Source organism: Nicotiana tabacum, chromosome 1, assembly GCF_000715075.1.
Source record: "Nicotiana tabacum cultivar K326 chromosome 1, ASM71507v2, whole genome shotgun sequence".
In the NCBI taxonomy this organism is placed as follows: Eukaryota; Viridiplantae; Streptophyta; class Magnoliopsida; order Solanales; family Solanaceae; genus Nicotiana; species Nicotiana tabacum.
The window spans coordinates 211,667,516-211,675,909 of NC_134080.1; the positions used below are offsets into that span (position 1 = coordinate 211,667,516).

Consider the following 8,394-nt stretch of genomic DNA (forward strand, 5'->3'; position numbering starts at 1 on the left):
ATACGTCGGTTGACCTTCAATAATATCTTGATTAACTAGATAAACTCAAACATCCATGATCCAACGGATAAAGAAAGTGCAAACATGTTTGAGAGATTTGCACAAATATGATATTTCAGTGTCATTGTATAAATTGACCTAGTTTAAAAAAGTTTTACAAAAAATTGATTCGATCCCACCAATAGACAGCAACATGCCAACATCTTGGCGAATAACCAATATTTCAATTTGATGGGCAAAACTTTTGGATTGTTAGAATTTTTTGCCGAATTTTGACCGATCGTTGGTATGAGCACGTAATTTTTGCCTCACAAAAAATATCCCTACAAAATCCACAAAAATAGACTTTTTCTAATTACTTTTTAATTTTATAGAATTTTTAGGATGTTTGTTTGTATTTATTTGCATTTAATTGCATTCATGCATATTTAGAAATATTTAAAAAAAAATCCTAAAAATCCTCAAAAATATTTTTTACTTGTTGCATTTTAGATTTAACATGTTTAGGATGTAATGACACATTAATTGCATTGTTAAAAAATAAAAATCACAAATGACATTCAGTTATTCTTCTTTTCTTTTTACATTTGTAGTTAATTAGTCGATTAGTTAATTAGCCTAATTTTGAATTAAAACAAATGAATATGTTATTTTGCAAATTAGGTTTGATATAGGATTTAATTAAGAGTGACCATTTAAAAAAACAAACAAGGTGAAGGCAAAAATTGAAGGAAGCATTCTTGCTGGGCCAAATGGCCCAAAAATTGCTCAAATTAGCTCAACTTAGACCCACATGGATCCGGTCCAGTCCCACCCAAGACCAAATGACATCGTTTGGGCGTCAAGCTAATCCCAGCCCTTCATCAAACTTAATCTAACGGCCCCGAACTCCCCATCCCTTTCCCTTAAATCTGTCCAAACAGACCCCTTCCCAATCCCTAGAGACGCCTTAGTTCCCCTATCTCTCTTATCTCTCTCATATCTTTAACAACCACCTTCTGCCACCGCCGGAAATCACCTACAGCGGCGGCGCCACTGCAAACCACCCCAAATTAACACCACACAATCTTCACACCCTCCTAAATCTTACCCCCCCCCCCCCAAATCAATTTCTCCAAAAATGTCACGACCCAAAATCTAACCATGTTGTGATGGTGCCTATCGTGTTACAAGGCAAACCTATTTTCCAAATTATTACTACTAAACCGATTATAAGAAATTAATAAAATATTTGCAATAATTTAATTCCTGATAAACTAAATCAACTCTAAATATAACTAATATAAAATACGAAAACGAGTCCCAAACATCATGGTGTCACTAAGTCATGAGTGTCTAAAACTGTAAACTAAGATATATAAACTATCTAACTGTCCAAAAGAAGAAATGATAAGAGGAGTAACAAGGCCCTGCGGACACTAGCGGCTACCTTACAGTCTCCAAAGATAGCCGACCTGAACTTAGCGATCGTCGCGCTCTAACTCACATGGATCTGCACATAAAGTGCAGGGTGTAGTATGAGTACAACCACCTCAGTAGTAACAGAAATAACTAAGGAACTGAGCAGTAGTGACGAGCTAAGTAATACAGTCCAATTATTTATTTTCACAATTTACAATAAACATGAATAAATAGGTAAATTCCATAAAACTAACAAATGCCACAAAGAAATTAACAGGTAAATGCAGCAACATCAAAAATAAATGCAACCTCACAGCAATGTCACTCCATCACTCATCACTCGCACTCAGCACTCAACACCCAATACACTCAACACTCTGCGCTCACTGGGGGTGTGTACAGACTCCGGAGGAGCTTCCAATCCCAAACGCTAAGCAAGGACAACTCACGTGCCATCATATCAATACCTGGATCCGCACGGTCAACTCACGTGCTATGTGGACAACTCACACGCTATGGTATCAATATCCTCACAACCAGGCCCTCGACCTCACTCAATCATGTACCTCACTAGCCTCACCATCATCGACAAATAAGGGGACACAGCCCACATCAAGTATCACAACATATTAGCAAATAATAGAGACTGAGGTAAACATGTACAATAACTTCTATGACTGAGTACAAATAATGTGAGCATGAATAAAGCCTAAACATGATCTCTAACATGAAGGTAGACAAGTTCAACAACAAGTAACTACATAAACATAGATAATGGCCATGAGGCCCCATGAGATGGACCAAGTCTTAATCCCTCGAGGTATACACCCACACGCTCGTCACCTAGCGTGGGTATCACCACCAAACAATCACATGATATCAATTTCTCTGCGTTTATTCCCTCAAAGCCAGAGTTAAAACAGTTACTAACCTCAACAGCGTAAAAATCCTACTCCGGGAGGCCCTCATCTTTGGACTCAGTCTCCAAAAGCTCTGAATTTAACCATAATTAGATTAATACCATCATCATGTGCTAAAGAATCTATTTCCACAATAAAACTATAAAATATGCCAAAAATCTAAAACTGGCCAAAATTCGGCCCCCGGGTCCACTTCTCGGAATCAGTCAAAAATAGCATAATAATAAACCCTGTTCTCTATAAAGTCTAACCATATAAAGTTTATCAAAATCGGACTACGTTTGGTCCCTCAAATCCTCACTGAAAACTCTCTAAAACTCAAACCCTAACTCCCTCAATTTTACTTTGAAATCATCAAACAAATCCGAAACACGATGATGGATTCATGAATTATAATCAAAACCGAGTAGAGAACACTTACCCCAATCCATATGGTGAAAATCGCCTCCAAAATTGCCCAAATCCGAGCTCCCCAACTCAAAATATGACCGAATGAACAAACCCTAATTTTATATATTTTTCTGTCAGCTATTCTTCCTCGTTTCTCATGCTAAACGATTTTGAAACTCACTTTTTATGCCTCCAATGGACTCCTTGTGAAATTCTAGTCAAGTTAGGCTTTTGAATCACTCCATTTGACCTTATAATGAATGAGATACGTAGGTTTTAATATTTGCAAATAGTGCATATTTTTAAATACACCGTCAATGGCAATTTCGTAATTAATCTGAAAAATCTGGTAACCTAATTCTTAGTAAAATGATCATAAAATCCTCATACAATGTCTAAATTTGATGATTCTCTTTACTACGCGTCCCTGATTACGATACGGATCTAATGCTTCAATAAAAAAAATTGGAGCTCAATTATTCAATATGATATCATTTATGCTTGAAGAAACGACGTCGAAACATAAGAAAAACGAGCGCAACACAACCCAACCCTATCCGAAACTCACCCGAGGCCCTCGGGACCTCAAACAATAATTTCAACAAGTCATATATCACTACCTGAACTTAGTCGAACCTCCAGAACACCCAAAACAATACCAAAACACCAAATCAACCTCGAATTCAAGCCTAAGAATTTCTAAACTTTCAACTTTCGGCAATTCAACCCTAATTCTACCACGGACCTCCAAATTATATTTCGTACACACTCCTAAGTCTAAAATCACCCAACGAAGCTAATCAAATAATAAAAATCTAAATCCGAATTCATTTACTCATAAGTCAACTTCCAATTGACTTTTCTAACCTAGCTTTTTAACTAAGAGACTAAGTATTCATTTCACTCCAAAATTACTCTGAACCCAAACCTACCAACTCAATACAGCTCAACACAGCTGAACAATACATAAAGAAGAATAGATGGGGGAAATGATGCTATAACTCTCAAAACGACAGGCCAGGTCGTTACAAAAAACCTTCCTAAATCCTTTGAATTTCGGATCTAAAAAGGCCGAAAAATCCTAAATCTGTCCTTTTTTGATTTCTCCTCAATCTCGGCTCGTTTGAACTTGAAATTTACATCAACTAATTGCTCTTGATGAGATCAATCAACTGATGTTAGTCTTGGTTCATCTCACGGCCACCGAATTCCGACTAACTCACCACTGGCCGGCTAAAGCTTCATCGCCATCATTGTTAGTCAATTCGCCTCAATTGCCGTCTCTTTTAGAATCCAAATCAGTGCATCTATCTTTTCCTTTCTTTTGTTTCTTTTTCTGTTTCAGATTATCACTTTGGTGTTAATTTCTTTTGATTAGATTAGTTATTAATTTGTTTAAACTTAGTGAAAGTAAGATTAATTAGTTAATTGCATGTGTTTTAGGTTAACTGAATCAGCTTTAATAATTTAATAATTTTGCCATGTTTAATTAGTAAGCAGTTTTTATTTTGTTTGATCCTTGATTTGGTCTTAATTGTTTGATTTCTGATGTTTGAATGTTAATTGTAATTAAGGGGGTGAAAGGATAATAACAGAAACTTTAAGAGGGTAATTGAAAACCAAATTTAGGGAATCTATCTAGTTGCTCAGGAAGCTTCTAGAAAAAGGACTTAAGTGCAATAACATAAATAAATTAAGTCAGATTTTGGATTAAAAAAAGTGAATTTTCAGAAATTAAAAAGAGTGGAAAATGAGAAGAAACTTCTAGAAATGGACAATTGTCCGAATACTGTCACACCCTTTTTTAACCAAACTTCACCTAACCCTCTAAAATTAATAAAAGTAATTTAGTAAAAACTTGAAAAAGGATTTTAATTAAAAAGTGACAAATATTGTATTCAAAAAGAAAACTCAGAGTCGCCACCTGACATGTGATTTCGGTGTGCCAGGCCACCGGTTTTTTTAGAAAATATTTTTCCTTTTAAAACACTTGGACTCAAAACTAAGTCCGCACCAGAGGTTTAGTATGGTTGCGTACCCGATCTAGTTGACTTTTAGAATATTCAAGTTAAAGTAAAATCACAGTAAAGCAGAATAAACACACACGAGGCTTGAGGTCGTCCCCGCCTAATAAAAGAAAATGAAAAGGAAAGGAAAAGAAAAATCTTAAGCTAACCTATACTACGACTTCTCCACCATGCTCGACAAGGCCTCCAAAATATTTACATAGTTCTTTGGGTCATACCCCGATAATAATATATACAAACCCCTCGGGGCATTTCTCGGATAAATTCAACTAGGGGAACGACCTCTTTCCTCGAAATTAAAAGCAAGCAAATAGAAAAATTCTAATATTGCCTACCCAAATGTTGTCGGCCTAATATGCTCCTAGCGAATAATAATAATAAAACGAGAATAAGTAAATAAGTGAAAAACTAAAAAAAAAATCAATTCGGTGTCATGTTCTGTTAACTTATCATTATTTTCATGTATTTCGACCAAGCCCAATTCCTAAGTAAGTAAGCAAATTAACACTAATGGGCCAAGTCTCTCTCCCAACTCCCATGGTCCTATAACTATTCAAATAATTTCATACCCAACAACGCTAAATCAACAAGGTAATGCATTTAACAGAACACCCTAGGCATTCATAGAAGATAAGAACAAGGAAAGCTAAAATAGCAATAACTACTACAAGTTAGGGAAAATGAATCAAGGCCATTAGGAGGAGCCAATACTATGACTATATCAGTAGCTCAATCATAATTCTCGCTGCATAATAGACATCATCTCAAAACAAAAAATTAATCCAAGAGGACCAACAAATTTTTTAAACAGCCTTAATAATCACAATGAATCGAACATCAAATTGGCCCATTTTCATTGCAATCTGGACATCATTGGAAGTCATATTCATTTTTTAGAACAGTAGTTTTTGCTCAAATGAAAGAGATATAGCTTTTTAGAACAACTCATGAAATTTGGGAATAACAGTGATATACTGGAGGCCTTCATGGTGACAACATCTATCCATATTATTGAAACACACATCAAAAATACTTGATGATTATATGGAAAGTAGCAAAGACAGTGGCATAAGTTCTTGAACAACACATGATTCTTTTTCTTCCTTTCTTTACTTTTACATGTACCTAACAATTTAAGAGAATTGAAGATCCTTCACGACTCATTACAAGTTTAAACCAGCCGAAGGAAAGCAAAACAACATACCAACAACCTCATTTCTCGAATCATAAGGGACTACAAAACACTATTTCAACCTTAAGGTCGATTCACCATCAAATCCAATTGGGATAACGAGTTAATATATAACCAGAACCACCTTTCAATCCACATAAAGCAAAATCCTAGCATTAAAGGTTGGGACATGAAGAAAAATCAAATAACAGAACCTCGTTAAAGAAAAAAAAATCTATCACAATGAACTTGAGTTAATCTTTCAAAACTGTTAGTATTTACCATATTTCAAAACTGGCAACTCATTCAACGTTATTCACCAAAGAATACAGAAGGTCGGCAAAGCGATACCATGGAATCAAACACATTTCTAATTCATTCAAACTCTTATGAAGAGACTCGCCAAAAGGAAACTCATAGAGTAACAATAACCAGCAGCCAAAATCAGCAAGAAAAATCAGTTAAATCTGAAACTACTACTGATTAGTCTATCTTAAATGGCTCCCTCTATGGCTTTGATTCATAATACACACAAGAGTAGGAGGAAGAAATGAACCTGAAAGCGCTCTTAATTAATTCTGATCGCAATCAAATACACTTAAATATGGCAGTGAAGATCCACGACAAACAACATCCAAGAAAGAGGAACTCGCGATCTCGAACGGACCTCAACTGGCAAGCAATCGACGACTCGAGCGACCTCGATTCAATACCAAAACTCAAATTGAAACTCAAAAATTGAAAAGCAGTAAAGGGATGAAAACATATATTTTGTGTTAGTTTTTTCGGATCTTTCCGAAAATAAAGGACTCAAAATAAAAACCTAAAACCCTAGCTTTTTCTGTCAAGAAATACCCCCTTTCAATCTCTGTCCAGACCCAAATATATAGCCCTCTCTCGAAGCTTCTCTCCTTCCTTTGCAAGAAATAGCAAAAACCCTTCAAAAATCCGAAAATCCCACCAAAATTCCGAAAATTTCCTTCTTTTTGGTAAAAATCTGGACAAATGGAGGGGTATGATTAATTTTCATTAATCATATCCTACCCTTCGTCCATCATCTATCGTTGAAAGAGATTCACGTATGAGAGAGCAAAATACAACGTAGATTCGAACCAAAATCGGTTATTTGTCAGGCCACGTGGAAGAAAGAGAGAAGGGAAAGGGGGACCATGAGTTAACTCGCCGGGTTGGCAAGTTTTTCCGGTGAGTTTGGGGTAAAGGATGCGGGCAGAGACGGGGAAGGGGGGCGCCGATTTGGGTAGTCTTTAGGGTTAGGGTTAGTGAATATTAGGTTTATATTTGGGGGTATGGGGATTAATTGTGGTCGTTGGATCCAGGGATTTTAGACGGTAGAGATTAAAAATTAAAAAATGGGGCGGGTCAGTGTGTTTCGTGGATCAAGAGATTGGGTTGGCTAGGTTGAAAGCATTATGGGATTGGACTGCCCAGATTTGGGCCTCTTTAGCATCCGAATTGGGCCTATAATTTGGGACTTTAACCCTTTTAAATCTACCAATTAAGAAAACTTAAATATTTTCTTTACAAAAATAATTTAAAATTAATTATGATTAATTAAAGTAAAATATATCATACTATGAAACTATATTTTTATATATTATTTTTTATATAAATTATTATATTTAAAATAAAAGTGAAAATCATGGTAAAAACAAAAATATATTGAATTAAAATTAGTAATAAAGTAAAATCCTATAGAAATAAACTCAAATAAATGTCCTAAAAAATACTAGGACTATTAGAGGTGATTCTAATGCGTGGGTCAAAAATTACATGTTTACAGCTGCCCCTCTTTGACGGGAAACACGAAGCGTTTTCAGACAAAGAACAACAAGATATGTTTTTGACCCGACCTTTATTTAAAGGGACAAAATTAAAAGAAAAGAGTATGTGATCGAGCCCTGGTTTCTAAGCTGCCTACATATCCTTGTTTATAAAGGAATCAGGCCACGTATAGTTCGGAGTGGGAAGAGCGATGGAGTATACCGAGGTGGAGAGTCGAGTGAAGTGCCGTTGAGGTTCCAGTCCACGGTTCCTGCCATTACTTCAAAAATAAAAGGAAAAATTACAGTAGAAGTAAAAGAAAAATACAAGATCCTATCTACTTCTTGTCTTGAATCTTCCTTGAATCTCTACTTGATCTTCAATATGAAACTGAAAAAAATGGACCTTGTTTTTCAGGAGGGGCTCCTGATGCTTTGTAAATTTGCGAATTGAAGTAACTCAGAAATGAATTTTCTCGTTCTCTAGGTGGGCTCCTGCCAATAGCTTGACTTTGGTATAAAATGAGTTCCCTCGTTCTCTAGGTGGGTGCCTGATTTCCAAAACCTGAATTGTATTCCCTCGTTATCCAGGTGGGCGTCTGATTACCAACAATTGAATTGTATTCCCTCGTTATCCAGGTGGGTGCCTGATTATCAAAACTTGAATTGTATTCCCTCGTTATCCAGGTGGGCACCTGATTACC

At 36.0% G+C, this 8,394-nt stretch overlaps 1 long non-coding RNA gene across 1 annotated transcript; it reads right to left on the reverse strand.

The window, feature by feature from the left end:
• Nucleotides 1-1,144: 1,144 nt before the first annotated feature.
• LOC107829117 (uncharacterized) lies at nt 1,145-7,171 on the reverse strand. The gene is made up of 3 exons (XR_001657860.2): nt 6,466-7,171; nt 2,333-2,394; nt 1,145-1,492 (listed from the first exon to the last, which is right to left on the reverse strand). It is a non-coding gene; the product is annotated as an uncharacterized LOC107829117 (long non-coding RNA).
• Between the last annotated feature and the right edge of the window lie 1,223 nt (nt 7,172-8,394).